This window comes from Myotis myotis, unplaced genomic scaffold, assembly GCF_014108235.1.
Source record: "Myotis myotis isolate mMyoMyo1 unplaced genomic scaffold, mMyoMyo1.p scaffold_m19_p_6, whole genome shotgun sequence".
Lineage (NCBI taxonomy): Eukaryota > Metazoa > Chordata > Mammalia > Chiroptera > Vespertilionidae > Myotis > Myotis myotis.
This window is the reverse complement of record NW_023416368.1, coordinates 49,531,219-49,552,841: the sequence shown is the minus strand read 5'-3', so window position 1 is coordinate 49,552,841 and position 21,623 is coordinate 49,531,219. Positions and strand designations below refer to the sequence as shown.

At 41.4% G+C, this 21,623-nt stretch overlaps 1 protein-coding gene and 1 non-coding gene across 3 annotated transcripts in view; both read left to right on the top strand.

Annotated features, from left to right (window-relative positions):
- The window catches only part of MAML3 (mastermind like transcriptional coactivator 3), a 387,866-nt gene that overhangs the window by 20,769 nt on the left and 345,474 nt on the right, over positions 1-21,623 (top strand). The window lies entirely within an intron of this gene.
- On the top strand, positions 17,221-17,384 carry LOC118659447. Its single transcript, XR_004968565.1, has one exon. It is a non-coding gene; the product is annotated as a U1 spliceosomal RNA (small nuclear RNA).

The window sequence follows — 21,623 nt, the reverse complement described above, 5'->3', positions numbered from 1 at the left end:
GCCTTCTCCTCCCAGGGCCCCACCGAGGCCTTTACGCGCCGACTTTGCCTCCTTCCAGAGCTCTTTAAAGTGGTCGCCACCTCTCAACAGCAATTGCTTCTGAGTAGTGTTCAAAGAACCCTGACATGAGTCCCTTGGTGTATCATTATCTAGTCTCATATTTAACCTTTTCCTAATAGCCTCCCCAAAGTCCAGAGTTTTCTGTTAGTGCCAGAGGAAGTGATAAAAGGTGTTTTCCCCCCTCTTGACTGCACAGCTGTGAGACGTAGAGTTATGTGGAAGTCGTCTCTGTTTTTCCTTTTTCTGTTCTCTGAGGGACCAGGTAGATATGAAAGTGACTTACTGTGGAGATGGGCCCAGCTTTGTGGCAAGTGTCGATGCATTAATAACTTCTCTTTTTGCAATTTTTACGGAGCCCTTCTCTTGCTTAACTCTTTTTGTCTAGGAGAAGAAAGGACAAGGGAGTAAGTACATGCATTCAGAGAGTATGTGCCTTTCCTCTTTCCTAAGCTTATGAGTGAAGCACACAGCCAGGAAGAGGTCAGACACAAGCCGAGCAGTTGCACACAGGCCTGAGAATAGCAGCAGTGCTCATTTGGTGTAACCCTTCCCCCTCCCGACACCTCCTTACAGTAAACAAACCCTATTTGTCCAATTGCGGCACAACCTCAGGACCACTGTGCCTTTAGAGGGATGTCACTTTCTTATTAAGAGAAGCAATGGAAATGATGACTTCTCAGATGCCTTTACAGAGGCATTGGGGAGAGCACTCCTGAGTCCAGGAGGGCGTGGAACATCAGACCGTTTCGGGTAAGAGGTGGAAAAAACCTTTGCCTTCACTCTTCCCAGCGTCTGGCCTGGTGTTGGGGACGGTAGACTGACTACGGATGGGCCATGGAGGGGAGAGCTGGGTGGAAGAAGAAGGGGAGGTGGAACCAGTAAGGGCAAGGACTGCCAGGAGATGTCTGGATGTGGACTCCTCATGACCTAGAATTGATTTTTGCAGTAGAGGGAAAGTTTCTCCACTTTCCTTGGAGGTAACTTGTGGACATTCCATTCTGACTTCCCTTCCTGGCTTGTTACCTGCTCAGGCATCTTTGTGGCTCTGCCTCTGCCCTGATTACTTATGCAGCAGCAGCTTGTGGTTCAGTGGGAGGAGTGAGGCCGCCCCCTGAGTGGCTCTCCTCCCTCCGGCCTCTTACTCAGGGCGTCCCACCCTTCCCTGACGGTGGCTTTGCCCTGGCTCTCTATGGGTGCTGTGTGCCCATGACGACTATAGCCTTTGGTCTTGGCGGTGGTCTGCTGCTTTAGAAAGCCATTGGCCTGTGCTGGTGGGCATGGTGGAAGGGAAATCTTGAAGGTCTGAACCCAGATGCTATTTTTTACCATTCAGTCCCTGAAGGCTGTCTCCACTCTGCTCTGACCTTACCAGACAGGTGACACTTCTGGGTTGCTGGGGGTCAGCTCTCAGTTGCCTGGTTCGTACATATGGCCCGATAGTCATGGTTGTTCTCAGACTGAACTATCTACTTCTATCAGTTTGTTCTTCTCCCAGCTTGCCAAAGTTAAAATCTTATTTGGGCTTGAACACACATCTAGAGGACTAGCCCAGCTGCCCTTGGAGCCGTGTGTGGTGAGAGCCTGTGTGTGCACGCGGGTGCGTGCGTGTGTGTGTGTGTGTGTGTGTGTGTGTGTGCGTGCAAAGGGCTTTCCGGGTCCTCCAGGTTGGGAGGAAGCCTCCGCTCCACAGACCCCATTGCCTAGTGTGAGCAGATGCTCCCTAACAGGAACCAACTAGTGGTTAGAGCGTGAAGCTCCGTAAAGGCCGGGATTTTTGTCTCTTTGGTTCCCTTCTGTCTTCTGGCCTAGGACTAGTCCTTTGGACATAGTAGGAGTTCAACATACATTGTGGACTTAATTAATTTTATAGCCAAGCATGGCTGTCCTTTGGCACAAGGTTTCTACTCTAAGTTCCATACTTCCCTCCCCATCTTTCCCTTTTAATAAACCAATAGAGTTCTCTCGTCTGTGTATTTATCTAAATCCTTCTTGAGCCTATGGATAGTTTTGGCTTCTGTACCTGCTGAAGTGATGAGTTTACTGTTTTCATTGAGGAGACCCCAAGATCTCGTATGTGTTCTAAAGCACCCTTCATAATCAAAGGCAGGGGGTGGTGGTGGAGGGAGAGGGGCCCTTGGAGGAAAATGGACAGATGAGGGGGCAACAGAGAGTCAGGGCACAGGAGTAGGGGCCTCACCGGTTAAAGAGGAGCTGTCTGTCATATCACTTCGGTCTTGCTGTGCAGGTGATGCTGTCTGTGAGGCACTGCATGAAGGCAGTGATGCTGCAATTTAGTGAAGTGACTTTATTTGGTGGGAGCGGTGGCTCAAAGTTTAAGGACAATAGATTTTTTTGATCTTCCATTCATAGCTGGTTCTTAACACCCACATATAATTTGCGGAATGAAGTAAGATAGGCAGGAGACTTGGCTTGTATTCTGGCAAATAGTTTCCTTAATATTAAATCTCTGTGCCTTTAGTAAAGTTATTTAATAAGTAGGTCTCAGTTTCCCCACCCGTAAAGCAGGGGTAACAGTAGTTCTGTCCTCACGGTGCTGATATGAGAACTGAGAGATAGAATTCATGTTGAATTTTCAGTCAAGTTCTGGATACATAATAAGCATTCTATAAATATCAGCTGTTATTATTAGCACGTCACCCAGATGCCTACTGTTGTGCCTCGTGATGGCAGGCTCAGTGGGTAGCCAACATGTTTTCTCCACACACACAAAAATTGAGCGTGACTCTGTGTGGTGGGTATTGTAGGGGAGAGTTGAGTTTTTGATGCTGGCTCCCTTGTCCTTCTTGTGTGGAAAGTATTTAGCCTGTGTAGACTCCATTGCAATGACTATCAACGTGAGTCCAAATTCCTTCAGCACTGTTATTGTTATTCATTTCAAACTTGACATGCATATGCTGCCTTCCATTATTTATCATTGACCATTCCCATGGCACCTCTAATGAGCAAGAAGCTGGGCAAAGCATTGACAGAACAGCCACAACTGGGCTACCACCCCTGCCCTGGAGAAGCTAGAAGAGGATTTGGGTGGAGGAAGGATGGAGGTGTGAACCCCGGGACATGAGCAGGGAATCTCAAGTGGTTTGGTGTTGTTGAAACAGAGGTTCAGGGCAAGTAGTGATGGGAGAAGAGGCTGGCAAGATAGGCAGGTGTTAAGATTCAGAGGGCCTTATAAGTCATGCTCAACAGCTTAGACCCTGTGATATATGTGAGGAGAAACCATCAAAGGGAGTGACATGGTCAGTAGACTTTAGATAAAATATTCAGCTGACCATATGAAGGATGGATTTGAGATAAGGACTAAGTCAGGGAGGTCAGTTAGGAGATTGTTGAATACTCCAGCAGGAGATGGCAAAGAGCTTGAAATAGGTGAGTGGTAGGTAGAGATGGAGATGTGAGACCATTTTCAAACAAGTTAAGGAAGTAATTATTGAGTAGATAAAGATGATTCGAAGGGATCTGCAATGACTAAAGGGTTTCTGGCTTGTGTGATGTCATCGTCCACTACAGGAAATGCCTTAGGTTTGGGAGGGAAGATGATCAGTTCATCTGTGGATATGCAAAGTTTAAAGAGCCTTTCCCTGAGGGATGTCCAGTAGCCGTTTGGATGGGCAGGCCTAGAAGATAGCCCAGAGGTCTGAGTCGCAGGTGTAGACATTGAAGATGGCTAAACCTTCAGAGTGGGTGGAATTGGCAGAGGTGTGCAGTGTGAAAAGAGAGCTAGGCGGGAGCCTTGGAAAACAGCATTCGGTGGGGACTTTTTGAAGGAGATCCTCAGAAGGAGACGAAGAGGGAATAGTCCCATCCACTGATGAGAGGAACAGGAGGACACTGGTACAGTGAAAACTAAGGAGGGTGTAGCCAGTAGTCCACAGGGAGCAAGACAAGGACCAAACGGTGCCCTGGCATTTGGCACCTGGAGAATCCTGGTGTTTTGTCAGGGTCGTGGCAGGGGGATGGTGTGCACAGAGGTAGTGGATGAGGAGCGTGGCAGAGGGGAGGCTGGCTTGGAAGGGAAATACTGCGTGCCTAAGAGGTAGGGAGGGGACTAGGAGGAGATCTCACATTCAAGAGAGGGGACCCCTTTCAAGTGAATATTTGTGGTTCGGTGGTAGTTGTTGTTCCTACAATGTCCATTATAGTCTATTATTATTATTTTAAAAGAGTCCTCTAAATTGAATTATGATGCTGCCTCTTTAAAAGGTGTACATTCTCTACTAGATAGGAGTGAGATGGTCAGTTGATTTGCCTTGTGCATGAGTAAGTATATGTGTGTAATATAATTTGGATTCTTGCAAAGGACAAGTAATAATGCCATGTGATTACCAATAAATTTTTTCATGGTGAGTACTTTATTGTTTCTAAATATACACAGTTTAATAGCTTTTATTTTGTAAAAAAAAAAAAAAAAAAGAAAGAAAGAAAGAAACCCATGCTTTATATTGAGTATTTATTAGCTTATATATTAATATTAATTTCTGTTCCGATATGAGTCGGAGTGTCTTTTAATAGAATCTATATGAATTGAATGTCAAAACTTCAGGATATTGAAAAATAAGCTAAAGTTGGGCTTAATTAAAAAACCAAAGTCATTGCCCAGTTTCTTTAATTAAAGAACATTAGAAAACAATTAATTTATATGAATCATTTCTTTTGGAAGAATTCGCCTCCCTGCATTATAGAATCTGGGTAGGAGTGGATTGGATGGGATATAGGGCGCTTGTAGACTGGGTGTCAACCTGGTGGGACTTGCTTTCATGGTAGTCTCTGATGTGGACAAGTTACTCTGTTAACGATCCTAATCATGGAGGTTAGGCTGCCCCTGCCTGTACTGCAGACTTTCCTCCATTAAGGACAAGGTAGAGTCCATTATTTCTAGGAGTTCACTAGCACAACGGCTGTGGTGAAGGGTCCTCAAGACTAATTAGAGTTGGAAATAGGCCTGGTAGGCTTGAAAATCCAAATACTAAACCCACCTTCCCTGGTGGTTCTGCTTTTTGAAGCAGTGCCCGGGCTTCTATTCTGTGATGGCTTTTGGCTTCTGTTCTTTCATCCAGATTTTATTGTGCTTCTCAGGGATGACTGTGCAGTGTCCCCAAGCTCTTGAGTGAGCACATGCTAGTGGTTATTATTTCTTTCCAAATTAAGAGAGACTTGGAAATGTCTGAGTGTTTTTCCCTGCTGGACACTTTCCTACCAGATCTAGTGGGTGCACTTTAAGGAAGTTGCTTCACTGTATTAGGGTCACAGAGCACTGCACTAGGCACCTGCTAGGAACTGCAAAAACAAGTCAACACAAGTTCAGTCTGGGGTGCATTTAGGGGCAAATGAAGAAGGTAGTATCTTGGGCATCATTTCAGAGTAGCCATCATTTTTTAGCTCCTCATCCCCAGGGACGCTGATGTACATGGCAGGTCACACAGTGCAATGAATGGTGGGTGAAACCTGGATGTATAGGAAGACACAAGGAAACTGGAGAGAAAAGGCAGGATAGATGATTGTTAAAAACCTCAGAGACAAGGGTAAAGCTAGACCTGTTGGAAGGACTCACGTTGGAAGTTTCAGAAGAGAGGAAACTAGGAAGTGGTTTTTGGTAAATATTTGGAAATTTTGGAGGGAAATCTGACTGGGTTATTCCTAAAAACTTGGGGATTTATAATTCAAACTTTAATTTTGGGGTTTGTAGCAAAAAGTGACACAAAAGGAGTCTCACTTGTCTTGAGGCTGAATAAAAAAGACCTCTGCTTGCTCTACCCTAGAAATCTTACAAAGATTTCTTTTTATGAGTGACTTCTCTCTCACCTCCCCATCTTCATTACTCAGAGGGTCTACACAGTGTCCGACTGCATGCAAAGAAATCAATCATCTTTTAAAGATGTCGCCCCATAAAGTTAAATTTAAAAAATATTTCCTCTTTAAATGCATCATCTCATTCAAGTCAGAATACTAAGAAGTAATAATGGACTTCAAACATGGTTCTTCTGTGGGGGGCGGGGGTCGTAGACTGTGCTGTACTTTCTTGTGGGGCTAAGAAGGGGATTTACCTGAACCCATCAGACTTAGGATCCAGAAAACAGAAAGATACATTTGAGATTTTGAGAGAGAGAGGTCGAGGAAGAGGGAGAGGAAGAGGGGAAGAGAGAGAGGGAGAGCGAGAGCAAGAGAGAGAGAGAGAGAGAGAGAGAGAAGAAAATGAACATGTGTCAATTTCTCATCTACTTAAAAAATATGTCTTTGTAAAAAAATTACTCATAACCCCACTCTTCAGAGGTGCCATGCAGTAAAATTGGGGAATAGTGTTTCAGACTTTTAAAAAATTATGTGCATATAGACATATTTTCCCCTTTTCCAAAATTGTTAATCTCTTATAATAAATATTATAGTTTATTTTGTTGTATTTTTGTAAGCCACCTTAAACCTTTTCAGGAACAAGATGGGACTAAATAAATATGGAGTCACAGTGTCATCTAAAAGTGAATGTAATCCAAATTGGGCCAGCTCTTTCTTGTTTGTAGCTATCTCTTTACAAAGCTATAGAGCAGCCGTTCTCAACCTGTGGGTCGCAACCCCTTTGGTGGTCAAACGACCCTTTCACAGGGGTCTCCTAAGACCATCCTGCATATCAGATATTTACATTATGATTCATAACAGTAGCAACATTACAGTTATGAAGTAGCAACAAAAATAATTTTATGGGTTGGGTTACAACATGAGGAACTGTGTTTAAAAGGCCAGAAGGTTGAGAAGCACTGCTATACAGCATTACCTGGAAGAAGTTTGAGATGCTCAGAATATCTATTTTGTCTTATTTATAACTAGAGGCCCGGTGCATGAATTCATGCACAGGTGGGGTTCCTCGGCCTGGCCAGCAATCAAGTCCGATTGGGGAGGCCAGTCAGCCGGGGGGAGGGACCACGGAAGTTTGGCTGCTGGCTGGCCTGGAGGAGGTACTGGGGAGGTTGGCTGGCCAGCTGGAGGGACGGATTGCAGGAGGTTGGTCAGCTGGTGGTGGGAGGTTGGCTGTGGGAGCACACTGCGTTGAGCGCCTGCCCACTGGTGGTCAATGTGCATCACAGCAACTGGTCGACCAGTCGTTTGGTTGTTCAGTCACTTAGGCTTTTATATATATATATAGAAGACTAGAGGCCCGGTGCATGAAATTTGTGCACTTGGGGGGGGGGTCCCTTCAGCCCAACCTGTGCCCTCTTGCAGTCGGGGAGCCTTCAGGGGATGTCTGACTGCCAGGGAGGCAGGAGAGGCACCTGCCACTGCCGCTGCACTTGCCAGCTGTGAGCCTGGCATCTGGCTAAGCAAGCAGCACTCCCCTTGTGGGAGCACACTGACCACCAGGGGGCAGATCCTGCATTGAGCATCTGCCCCCTGGTGGTCAGTGTGCATCATAGCGACCGGTCGTTCCACCATTTGGTTGATTTGCATATTAGCCTTTTATTATATAGGATATCATAAACATATTGGTTTAGTAGAGAATGGAGGAGATTGGAGGATAAAATAGTAAGAAAATTTCAGGAAAGCTCAAACCTTGTCAGTAGGATCAAAGGTACTTACAGATATTTACTTAAAATTTAGTTAAATATTGGGGTGCTTTATTTTAAAAAATGATGATACATTCAGATTTACAAAATGGATTCACTGTTGATGATCATGCTTGTCATCAAAATATTTTTCTTTAGGTAAATCATTTGCCTCACTACCCTTGAAGTACACATACTTGTTGTATCTTTTCCAAATTTTGTTTTGCTTCTAAAACGCCCTATATCTCATCCAATCCACATGCCACTTTGAGGGAACAAAGTCAAATAAAGTCTATCTGTAGAACTCTATTTTTTTTACTTTGCTGTATTGAGTCTCTAGCAACACAAGTAAATCAGTGGCTAATGTATGAAAATAGAGGTTTTTCCCTCAGCTCTGGAGTCTACATAGCCTGACAATTTTTTTTTTTTTCTCTTCAGAGCAGTGATGTAGGTGTGACTGCCAGCCAAAGAAGATTTCTTAGTGCTTTCAGAAGAACATTGGGATTTATTTACTATTAGAATCCAGGGAAGGATTGTAAAGAGGCTAAGCTGGTTTTTTAAGGCCATAAAGATTGGATTATTTATATGAAAATTAGATGCCTTGAACATTTAAAATTTTACCTGGACCATGGTCAGTCCCAATGAAACATTATTTGAACCTCTTTGCCACAACTAGAGACAGGTAGATCTCTTTGCTTCAGAGACTACCATGTAAAAGAAAATAAAAGCTCTAAGAAGCCAAGAAATTGAGTCTGAGTTCATCATAGTTTATGTGCCCAAATGAAAATTACTCTGCCCTGGCCAGGTAGCTCAGTAGGTTGGAATGTTGTCCCCAATATGCCTAGGTTGTGTTTCAATCTCCAATCAGGGCATATACAAGAAGTAACCAATGAATGCATGGATAAGTGGAACAATGGGTTGTTCTGCTTTCTTCCTCTCTCTCTCTAAATCAACCAATAAATTAAAAGAAAAAACATAATTCTACCTTTTGATGTTTCTTTTTGCAACATATCTGGTGGCAGAAATTTTTAGTAAAATAGCTCTTCTATAAACTTAGAAAAATGCAGACTGTATTAAAAACTTAATGAGAAGTCTGTCCCTCAGTCTAGATTCAGAGTTTTTAGCCCCAAACATCTGCTCTGACACTGGAAGTACATTAAAACCACTGTTTGTTTTTGTTTTGTTTTATTTTTAAAATAGTAGTTAATGATCACCTCAAGGTAACCCATCCTTTGAATGTGATGCTTTCGCTCTCCGAAGAAGTACCGAAGGACACCTTTTCTCTGTTGGTAATTTCAAAATGAAAACTGAGAGGAAAAGAATAGTTAATAACATATCCATATGTTTCTCCATGAGGAAAAAAAAAAAAGATTAAGAAGAAACTATTAGATCTTAGCCGTGACCGTCTTTATATGGGAAAAGGTGAATTCTAATGGACTGCATTCAAAATTAGAACTGTGGGAAAGAATTATATGCAACAAAATGCAAAAGATTAATGTGGAAGCATGATGCCTAAGAATCAGATACCCTTAACATATTAATCTCTATCAGGCACATTTGCACATTCCCATGCTATCAATAAGGAACTAGAGAAACAGGGATGATATCAGTTTAACCAAAGGTTTCACTAATTTGGCTTTGGTTAATAACTACTTTTCTAAGACACCATCTAGCTTAGATGCACAGCTTTCTGTATAAGGTATCGGCTGTAACCTGTAATTTAATGCTGCTTGTTACTCATTCGGAGAGGCACTTAGATTCACAGGGTAGGCGTCACACTTTGGTTAGCTTTTAACCTCAGGAGACAAACGTGACTGTGATTGGAAGTCTCTTTTCAAGCCCACAGTAATTATTAATTTGCTTCTTTGGAATAGCTAATAGCAGTTGATGAAGTGGAGAGATTTAGAGATGTTTGGCCGCAGAGGAGTGCCTGTCTTCAAATGCATCAATAGTGTGTAACCCAATGTGTCTCCTTAGAGGTTCTGTTGAAGAAATCTCTAATGACTGCATTTAGGGAAACTAAATGCACCACCCATCAGTTCATATCCATAAATGGATTATGAGGTGTGTGTGTGTGTGGGGGGGGGGAGTAAAAATAAATGAATCCAGGCAGGTATCAAATTATTTGAATTAAATTGATTCCTATCTAATATAAGACTCTCATGGTTAAATCTAGCTTCCTTTCAGGTCACCTGAAATGAGTAGACAATGGTTACAATTTCATCTCAAACATAGATATTAAAAGTTATTGATTACAGTAACATCCTTTAAAATGGTCTCTAGAAAGGGTTATTTAATGGAAAACTGAATAGGTTTTTCTATTAGGTGAGATTGGCACTGAGGACAAGATCTTGAGGTTGACTTCATCATGACTTTTGTCTTGAATTCTGTGGAAATGCTGTCATAGACATTGACTTGTAGAATATGTGTTGAAGCTTTGTTTAACTGAAGTTGCAGTTAATACTACTGTTCCTCTAGCTAACAAGCCTATATTAGTTTCCAAATCCCTTGTCAAAAAATAATTTGGTTGATTTGAATGACTACATTTAGAGTATAGGGTCCCGTGTCCTTCCTCTGTGTGCCATCAGAGGCCTTGGCAGGAGGTACAGAATCTAATCCACTTGGATCTCTTGATCTTGTAGATGTTACTTTTGCATTTGGAGAACGTGATGCCTTCTTCTCCTGCTGTAGCTCATTCAGTTCCAGTGGGCTGTAATATAAACATTGACCAGATGAATGAATCAGGGCTGTCTAAAATATTTTCAATGGTATATACTTTTGTCTTGTTAGGAACTCATTTTTCCCCCACAGTAGAATATAGATGCCCCACAAAGATAGTTCAGGTCATGATTCTACTACCAGATCCTCCTATGTAATTTGTATTTTTTCTTCTTCTTTTGCTTGTTCTCATTCTCCTTCTTTTCCTTCTTCCTCCTCCTCCTTCTTCCTTCCTCCTCCTCTTCTTTCTCCTCCTCCTTCTTCTTATTAGCTAATACTTATATGGTACTTACCATGTATCAGAAACTGTACTCAGCCTCTTACTCTTACTAATTTATTTAATCTCCAAAGCAGCCAATGAAATAGGAGTATTTGCAGATGAAGAAACAGAGGCACAGAGAGGATCTGCAAAGTGTCCTGACCCAGGTCATACAACTAGTGAGTGGTAGACCTGTGGTTTGGACTTAGGCAGTCTAGTTCCAGAGTCTGTGCTCATGACTATTATTTTTTAAAAGACTGAACTCTGTGTTTAATTTTCTCCACAGGAAAATCCCGTAAACATTTTGACTTGTAGCTGATATCAGAGAGAAAATCTTTGTGGTAAATGTGTAGCTGTAGACCCTGAAGACATGCCTGTGTGGCCGTCATGATTCTCATTTTAGAACATTTAAAAAATGAATTTAGTGTGTTCTTTTAGGGTTTGATTTCTTTTGTATGTTTGCATATATGACTGGGTATGGTTATCTGTGAGAAGCCCTAAAAATATGTGCGCAGAAACTAAGAATTACTACATAAAATTATTTTTAATCTGAACTCCTGGCCTCTGATATTGACTGAGAACCTGTTCGGCTCCTTGATAATCTCAGGCTTTTGTAACTTAATTTTAAGGCTATATCTGGAATTTAGAAACTTTAAAATTTGTATTTTCATGAAACCTGCAAAGGTGGCATCGGTTTACTCCAGTTTCTCTGTTGTCTACTAATGATTTTGGTGTGTTTAGTGAATTAAAAAAACACAACACAATTTACAAAGAATTTCTGATTTGGAATACCTGGCTTTGTCACTGTTGGATCATTTAAATATTTTCTTAAGGAAATAAATATTCTGGAAACCATATTTTTAAAGTTTTGTATTTGGAATATGCTTAAAAACAAACCATTGCATTCAAATTTAACTTTATTTTTGGAGACTAGATTTTTATGTGGTCCAAAGTCTTACTTGAGAGAGAACAAAGAGTGTTTAAGAAAACATAAAGGAAGTACTTGGATCAATATAATTAGGAACCCCAAACATGTCTTTGTGGATTATAGTACCTAAGATATATGATAATGTCCTTCCCTATAATTAGTATTTTACTTGCATTAAGGCCCTAAAAATCACTGCAAATCACAATAAGCATAAAAGAAGAAACAAAGAAACCTGCATTTTGGGAACAAAAACCAGAACTTTTAGAAAAAAAAATATTTATTTTTCTATTACAGTTGACGTTTAATATTATTTTACATTAGTTGCATGTGTACAGCATAGTGGTTAGACAATTATGTAATTTACAAAGTGACACCCTCCCCCGCTCAGTGAGTCTAGAACCCACCTGGCACCATACACAGTAAAAGCAGAACTTTTTATTCCACTGAGGGAGAGGAAAGACAGTCCGAGCCTGGAACTAGAGCTTCTAACGGGAGTTGAGGTGTGGTTATTAGGGAGAGTGCGCCGAGAGCTCACGTTGAAGAAGGTGACCCACGGAGCTGTGCAGTGTGCTTGGGTAACATGCCATATGCTTTTTATAAGTCTCACCCGGGAGGGGAGATGTCAATTGATGAAATCCCATGACACTTCTTTACAAGCCAAGTGTTACTGATCCAGTTTGGTTGGCTGTGCTTAGCTTCCTTAAACCTGCACAGTTTCAGTTGAGTAAAGCATGATTCACTCCCTGCCCTGTGGGGTATAAACCAGCTCCAGTGGTTTAGTCTGGAAGTGGCCATAGCCACCGTGGATGGAGGGCGGTGGGGTTGGCACCGGGGTTAGAGTGGCAGTTTCTGACGTGACTTTCAGAAGGAATTGAATCTTTCCAGGCATCCAGAAGTCACTTGGTTACATGTGACTTGTGTTGTATTCTGCGTTTTTGGGCTCCCCGTCCTTGTACTGTAGTAAAATGGACATCCTTTTGATTTCTGACGACTGGCAGTGGCCCTGACCATGAAGGACAGTGTTCTATATGCAGGTATCTTTCCCAGGAGATCACGTGGCAACACTCCAGGGCTGATGATGAGTTAGGGGCTTCCTGAGTCTTAAAAGTACAAAAGGGCCGGTTGCCTAGGGCTCTGGATACAGGATGGAGTTGTTTGGAACACACGCAAAACAGTAAAAAGTCAGAATGCAGGAATGCAGCGTGACTTGACTCATTTGAACCCAGATGTTCAGAACTTGTGATCATTGTAATATGGCTTTTTACCTTATATCTACAAACATCAGCAAACAGAGTAATGGGGTAAATAAAACAGGAGTAAGGGAAGATGTTTAACCCATTAAATAAAATAAGCCGCTTTTATTAGAATCACCTATTTTTTTTAAACAGTACAATAACTGCGAATAAAATTACCAAAATGAGGATCTTAAAGGACGTGTATTTAGCATTACAGTTATACCTGTTTCTAAGTAATTCCTACCTTTTTTAATATATATATATTTTATTGATTTTTTTACAGAGAGGAAGGAAGAGGGATAGACAGTTAAGAAACATCGATGAGAGAGAAACATCGATCAGTTGCCTCCTGCACACTCCCTACTGGGGATGTGCCAGCAACCAAGGTACATGCCCTTGACCGGAATCAAACCTGGGACCTTTCAGTCCACAGGCTGACGCTCTATCCACTGAGCCAAACAGGTTAGGGCAATTCCTACCTTTTATTAGTCCATGTCCCCTTATTGTCAATTAGTATGAATTAGTAAATATTTTCTCTATTTTAATATCTGCATTTCCAGTATCAATTTTTGTGTATTTGGGACAACCTTCTATATTAAAACTTAAATTTTAAAAAGACGATTTTTTAAAATCCTCAATAATAATTTTTATTATTATTAATTTGAGGGGCAGGGGGAGAGAAACATCGATTGAGAGAGAAACATTGACCCGGGAACGAACCTGCAACCTGGGAATGTGCCCTGACTGGGAATCAAACCCACAACCTTTTGGTGTACAGGAGGATGCTCCAACCGGGGCTTAGAAGGACGATTTTTGCCTTATAGGAAAGAATCTTAATTTCTCAAGGTCTCCATGTTAGTATTTACTTAATAGCAAGATTTCCCCATATAAATGTTTGGTTATTTGTATTCAGTTTTTCAGAAGCATTTCAGTTGCATAAATTGAGTACACTTTGTGTTCTTTATGCATCCGTTCCCAATTCCAAGTCAGGGATTATATAGTGTGTGTCCAAGGTCATCAAGAAATGAATTCATGCAACTGTTCTTCAATCTTAAACCTGCTTCTGAATAGCTCTGTGGTCCTGGGGTCTGTCTGCCTGAGGAGACCGATTACTTTCTAGATTTATCCTGGCGTTAGTCTTTTTGCACTCAGTGATTTGTGTTATTGTGGATGTAAACGTTTATGTATTAATGTGCATGCCCAAGTAAAAATTATACGGAGAGCTTTGCATACCGCACTTGTTTATGAATTGCTCACTTTTTTTCCTAGCCATAGTTTTATTTTAAAAGTGAAAATTTAAAGCAAAAGTGTTTGTGTTAATGAGGAGTGAGCGCTTGGGTTTCAGGAAGAGGAAAAGCTTATACTTTAAGACTTAAAATAAAACATATTGTTATGGGCTATGAATAACTCAGAAGTAGTGCTAACTCAGGTGGAAATCTTGGTCGAATGAAATCCTTGGGCAGAAAGGTAATGAACTGAAAACAAATTATTTTACACATCCATATAGGGCAAATGTTTAACACAATTTCAGTAGCATAATTAGTACATTGCAATGAAAGGAGACTTCATGAGTCTTATCCTGTGGAATATTATGGCGCTTTAGGAGACAAGTTGGGGCTTTTTATTTCAATAAGACAATTTGTTTGCGTTGTATGAAGTGATAGTATATTTTCACTATTAAAAAAATCTACTTAAAAAATTGAGACAATTGGGAATTTTAACCCTACTGAATGTATGATATTAAGGGATCATTAGTAAATACTTTTCAGATGTGATAATGGCATTATAGTTATATTTTTTGAAAAAGAGAATAACATTTAAAGGTACATTCTGACATTTTTACAGCTGTGATACGGTGACTGGGATTTTCTTTCATATAATACGAAAGGGGAAGTGGGTGTCCTGTCCGTTCGGGCTGTTGTAACAAATGACCATAGACTGGGTGGCTTATAAGCAGCAGGCATGTATTGCTTATGGCTCTAGAGCAGTGGTTCTCAGCCTTGGCTGCACATTAGAATCACCTGGGAATCTTTTTAAAATCCTGATTTCTGGGCCTCATCCTCTGGAAATTCTGTTTCTTTGTTACTCATGTTGTGGCCCCACCCCATAACAAAGAAACAGAATTTCCGGAGGATGAGGCCCAGAAATCATGGTCAGGTGAGGGCCCTCCTCCTGGTTGCAGACTTGGACCCTCACATGGCAGAAAAGGCTGCACATCCCTCTGGAGCCTCTTTGATAGAAGGGCACCAATCCCACTCACAGGGTTCTTCCGCATGGCATGCCTGAGGCATCTCCCAAAGGCCCCACCTTCTCAGGCTACCACCCTTGGGGTTAGGATTTCAACATGTGAATTGGGAGGGAGACACAAATATTCATGCCATAGAATTGGGGTTGAGGTGTAGATGAAACCCATGGGGTGAAGCTGAGTAGTTTAAGTTTACATGTTTGACCTTTCCAAAAATAAAAGGTTTGAAAAAGGGAAAAAGCACACATATACACAACACTTATACAGTGAAAATACATCAGTATTTTGTTAAAGATAGTTAAGGAGGGTTTCAAGGAAAGAAGGTGCCTAAAAATATCAGTGGTTTGATTGCGTTGCAATTATATATAGCTATATACAGCTACGTGATTTAAAAACCCAATAATATTATAGTTTTATTTTAATTGAGATAAGCCTGTACTTAAGTGAAAGAAAAAAGAATACTAGCAGTTTTGGCAACAATCTTTAATTCAGCAAACATTTTTTTTTAAAGCCCCTCTTTGCCAGGTACTATAGAGATAGTTGGAAATTCAAAGAACACAGATACGGTCCTCTTGCTAAGGTAGCTGGTGAGACTTTTACACGTCGTTCCCCAGGATCATGTGATAAGGGCTCTAGTAGAGTCACACAAGAACATGGAGATTGGAATGATTTATAGGAACACGGAGGTTGGAATGATTTAATTCTACTTTTGGGGTCGGGGAGCAGTAAAGAGCATGTCAGAAAAGACTGTACAGGGGGCTGGTGTCTGATCTGGGCCTCAAGGGATGAATAGGGTTTTTCTAGGCTGAGAAGATGGGAAAGCCATTGCAGACACTGGAAGCAGCAGGGTCAGCAGCACGCAGGTGTGAAAATGAGTTCAGCCAATGGCGATAGTTTCAGTGAGTGTGAAGTGCCAGGTGCACTGAAGTGGGTGGGGTGGAGGATGAGGCCAGTAAAAGAACATGAAAGTAAATCCAAAATGTGCATTCTGCCCCCTGCGCGGAGAGCAGCATCACTGAGACCTGTTAGCCTGGATCTCCAGGCCCAGCTTCAGGCGACAGCTGTGACTGTGGGTAGGATTTGTCACCTCATTTGATTTGTGGGGTTCTAGGTAGACTAACTGCAATGGCCCTTCACTTGGGTAGACAGGTTGGCATTTGTGTACTGATAAAGTTTGCTAACAGCTAATGAGCACTTCCACTTCACTGCCAAACAGGTTGCTCCCTTGCTTTGTGGGAGTTCTGGTTGCCTCCCTACTTTATTGAATGATATTGATGCAGTTGGAAGCCCCTCTAGTAGGTATGTCCCTGCTACTATTTCCTGGAGTGGAAGCGGGAGGCTCTGACCCTCTCAGGCCAGTGGAGGGCTGTGTGACTGGCCTCACTGAAGAATTATCTTCCTACCGCTGGACCTCAGGGCCACAGTGGGAAGCTGGCACTGCTTCTGAGCAGAGGTGGACTTGTACCAGGAAGTCAATGAAATTTGAATTTCAGGTCCTCTCCCCTTTACAGCTATTTACAAAGTTCTGGGAGGGGCCCTGGACATTTTCAGATAGTCACGCTTTATTTTCTAGTCATTTCATTCCTAACAGATTAAGTAGTCCAGGCTTCTGAATAGCCCATGCTTCTGAGCATCTTCTAGAAGGGTCTCCGCTTTATTTATTTTCTTCCTGAAAAGAACCATATTATCGTCCTTACAGATCAGTCACAGATTACTAAGCAATTGCATGTTAAGCAGAAGCTATTTCCTGAGCAAGTGAAATGTGATAAACAATTTGGTAGCGACACAGGAGGGGAAGGAACCCACACCTCCTCCTTGTAGGCTCCCTGGGTGGATTCTACTGGTCCTGCAGAGAATCTTCGCTAAGTTTGGCCCTGACCAAGGCTGACTGCTGGCATGCTGTCCATGTGTCCTCCATCCCTGCACTATTGCTTTGGAACTCTGATCTCTGTTCTCATTTTTCTCCTCTCTGACCTGAAGCGCCTCCTGGCTTTCATAGGCCAGCTGTGTGTGGCCAGAGGCAAAGCCAGTTCCATGTCACTGGGAGGGAGCACATGAATTGGGTGCATGCATTTCTTGCCTACTTTCTCCAGATGGCCATTGATGTTTCCATTCTATATTGAACAGACAGACACTTAGTTTTACATTGCTTCCTTTAATGTGTTTGCATCATAGTCCTGGAAACATCAGGTCAACATATTACATTAAAAATATGGGGTATATATATACTTACTTGGCAGGGGAGATACCATGATCACAAAGGTGGTTTCTTCAGGGCGAGGCTTACCCATTGCACTCTGGGTATGCTGACCCCTGTGATTTCCCCAAATGTGGGAAACTCAGCTGCATAATTTGTGGTAGTGGGGGACTGTGTTTGCGCTCTCCCCTGAGGGGGGAATAATATGGAGTATGACTTGTGGAAAAGGTTACATACCAGGGCTGGTGTAGGAAAAGTATAACATGGGCTAGAACATCTTATTGAGCCAGAAAGTAAGGGTGATGGTCAAGGAATTAAAAGGACTGCAGAGCCTGCTTGATGGGCTCCCATTGGCCAAATTGGGAGGCTTTGGACATCAAAATGAATATAGTAATGTATTATAGCCAATTTAGTAAAATAAGAATCCATAAGTTCATGCTAATATAAGAATTGAATAAATAAGTAAGTGGGAGGAGCAAAAGCTCATATTTAAATGAATACAAAAGGAATGATGGAGTTACAAAATCATGAATGTATGCTAAGACTGAGAGATGAAAATTTGGTGAGGAACAGATTTACATAGTTTCAAAGTATCTCCCCACTTTGGTGATATGGTTGAAATATTCTGGTCATGGGTTGGCCATTTTGACTAGAGATTATTCAACACCCATGTTTTTGCTAGCATCTATGTCCTGTGAAAAATGACACAAGCTATAAATTAGAAAGGCAACCATAATAAATTTATAGTAGAGAAGTCGAGGGTATATCACTTTAACCAAATGATCCAAGTTAATATTGCCAATACAAAGACAAACCAACATCACATGCCTTAAGATGCACTGAAAATACAAAATTATCTTCGTGTTCTAAAAAAAGAATTACTAAATCTAAAAATAAAAATGGAGGTCCATTCTATAAAGGAAATGGCCATCATCTTCAAAACTGTCAAGATTAAGATGACAACTGCTGAGGAAGGCCAGGCGAGGGCTGGGCCTATAGGAATGGACAAGTTGGAAGGGTTGTGAGAACTTCTGGCTTCTTCCAGAGGTTTCCAAACCAGTTTTTTGAATTTGCTTTTCAAATGAAGTGGTGTCGTAGAGAAGATCCTTTTAATTGACATTACAGAGATCTGTTACAAGTTGGATCTCTTCCCATAGTATGTGTGTGTACGGGGAATAGCAGATAGGAAATTCCTTTGTGAATGGTAGCCTGAGTTTTCTAGCTCTATTCTATCAAGACCCGTATTTATTGAGCCCTTATTATCTAAATTGTTTTTCAAATTCCACCATAATGGAGAGGAGACAAAGCTAGGATGACTAAGATCCACAGATGATTATATGGAAACATTTCATCCAAGTGTTATAAGTTGTCAGAATTGATTAAAATGTTCTGGTCATGGGTTGCCATTTTGACTAGAGATTACTCAACATCCGTGGGTTTGCCAGCCCCTATAGAAAATGATGCAAACTCTTGAATTTTTCCATTAGGAGGCTCAGCCTCCATTTCGTCTCATACCATCTTTTGCTGACCTCCTCTGAGGGCTGCAGATGAACAGTGATGGTCAAGAGAAAGGTAAAAAGGTCTGTTCACCAACCACCAAGTAAAGTGTCTGTGTCACAGAGGCCTTTGACAAATCAGGCTTTCCATATTTGTTGCACAATATATATAGTGGCGTGTTGAATACACAGCGTAGGTAATGTTAACGCACAGCTATAATGTTTTGACAGCTGGTTAAATGGTTTATGGCTGTGGTTTTTAGGATTTAACCTAAATAAGACATTTCAGGCTCATTCTGACAAATGTACAAATACTAGTCTAAGAATTTCTTTATACTTAGAATTGCATTGCTTTTGTACCTTTGTGGATTCGTGTATATTTGATCATATGGAATTGATTTATTTCTCTTAATAGGAGTATTTTATGTTAACCACAAAGCTAGGAACCACTTCTTATGGCTTTTTTGGTAGTTACTGCATAGATGATGGGTATGACTTTATTTCTGCGAAAATGACTGAAGTTGAAGAAGGGTGCGGCGGTCTTACCAAGAGCTGAGCCACCTGCCCCTGAAGGGTTATCTTCCTGTGCCCTTTTGTCCACTTTTGCTCTTTGTAGTTTGCTTTTCAAGTCCACATGACTTTTGACTTTGCCTTTACATTTAATTCCTCTTTCCTGTAAGTACTGGTCTCCACAAGGTTTTTCCATAAAAGTGTTTGCCGGTCAAAGTTCACTTTTTAACACTGTATGAATGAGACTTTTCTAAGACCATGTTGTACCCACCACTAAGAATGTGAGGGACCGAATCCAAATATCAATCAGTTGCCCTTTTTTATTTTTGAGTGTGAAGGAGAAGGATTGCAAAGTACTGGGGAAGAATGACTGGAGAAGTGCCATATTGAAGACCTCTGCTTGCTCACCCTTGTGAGCTGTCGTACATTCAGGGTCCCTGGGACTGCCACGTGCTGTGTAGAAGGGGGATTGTGATACTTGTGCAAAGCTTGTGATGGTGACAATGAAATGCTTTTAGAATAGGCAGAAATAGGGAAATTTTCTTAAATTTAACAAAATCTTCAGATGGTAATCGATGAACTAAAGGTATTTGTGTCTCTCTTGTTGGGCAGTTCATTCTTTGGCTGCAGAGGGACAGTTCACACGCAGGCAGCTACGTTTATACCGGCCACAGTCTCCTCTTTCTCCCACCCACCCCCCTTCCCACTTAAGGTTTCTTTTAGTTTTTGCAAAGCAGCCATGTGAGAGGAATAAAATAATTTTGAAGAGCATTATATGGTGGGAATTTTGACAATGAGTGGAAGATGGTAATTACTCTCTTCCATTAGACTCGGTGGCTTTGGACAGATAAGCTGTATTGAAACGTGTGACCAGGGCATGGGATCATGGATTGTCTTTCACTGTTGTCATGGCGACAGTGATGCAGGTGGCCTATAACTGCCGGGCTGTCAGATCTTATACATCAAACTGGTGCTAAGTGAAAATATGTTAGAGGCATTGAGGAAGAAATTGCCAGCAGTGTTTATAGGATCAGCTGGAGAAAAGCTAGCCTCGTTGAAGAAAAGATTTCTGTTAAAAGCGCTGGGTGATTCTGCAGAAGCCGGAGTTTTAACTTTTTATTAATAAGATGAAAGTGGATTATTAAAAGAAAACATGCTTTCTGGATGTTGCACTGCCGTCTGCATACAGATAATTAACACGAGGCCTTTCTGCTTCCCCCTTGAGCTAATGTGATAATGTAGTGGCTTCAGAAGAGGCAAGAAGACGCTGCTGTGCTTGGGGGCGAGGGAACCAGTTCTGCAGGAGGTCTGAGTCCTTTTCCAAGAGAGCCTCACTGAATTATAGTAAGAAGTGCTGAGAAATCATCGTAGAAATCCAGGACACTGCTTTAAGTAGCACATGGAGTCCAGAGTTATACTCTGTTATGCAGATTGGACTAAATCTACTGAAATGTAGGAGAATGCATTCAAATCTGGAGAGGCTCCTCTCCGTCAAGCATAGTTACCACACTTTCCTTTTCCTTTTTTATCTCCCCTCTTCTTTTTTTCTCAGTGTCTTCTGTCTCTCCTTAAAAGTGTATAAATGCTCTGAACCGAAACCCTTAAATGTCAAGCAACAATGGGTATAATCCGCGTGTGCGTTCGTGCGTGCGTGCGTGTGTGTGTGTGTGTGTGTGTGTGTGTTGGGTTAGGTTAGGGTTAGTTTAGGGATGGGAGAGGGGAAAGGTGTATAAAGTGTTTCTCCAGAGTTAGCATAGCATAGCCCAGAATAGCTTTTGCACTATATGTGATTTGGGGTTCAAAGATAAGATAGTGGCTATTGCCTTTTAAGTTCTTACAAGCTAGAGATCATTGACTTGCAATGGTAGTTCCCACTAGATTTTGTTTTTTTTAATTTCTATTGTTCTCTCGGAGATTTCTGTTTTCAGAATAGTTTTTTTGCTCACCCTGTCATTTTTTTTTCTTTTATCATTCTGGTTGAAGGCTTTCTTCTTTTTCAATCCATAGTCTGAGACTCTAAATAAAAGGAGATATTAGGCAGAACGCAAAGTGTCTGGTCACCTAACAGCCCAGAACAATAATGTAAACGATTAAGGTGAGGACGATTTGTACGTTCAAAGGACTCAAAGGTGGTGGTTCTTCATTGTTAAGCCAAGTTGCTGATTGAAAACTAGACTCAGCTTTAGTCTCCATGTTAACCGCTGACCAATACATCTTCATCATGTAGTTTATATGCTCAGTGGAGATTTTAGTCCTCCATTCAATAATGTTCATAAATTCTCCACTTTTTTGTTTTCTTGTTTTTATAAAGACACCACCTCTTTTAAACCTAACTCTTTGATGAATAGATTTTGTTCTAGAAATCATTCTCAGGATTTTGCTAAGCCTTGTCTATTTTAGGTCCAAAAAGAAAAATAATGGATTG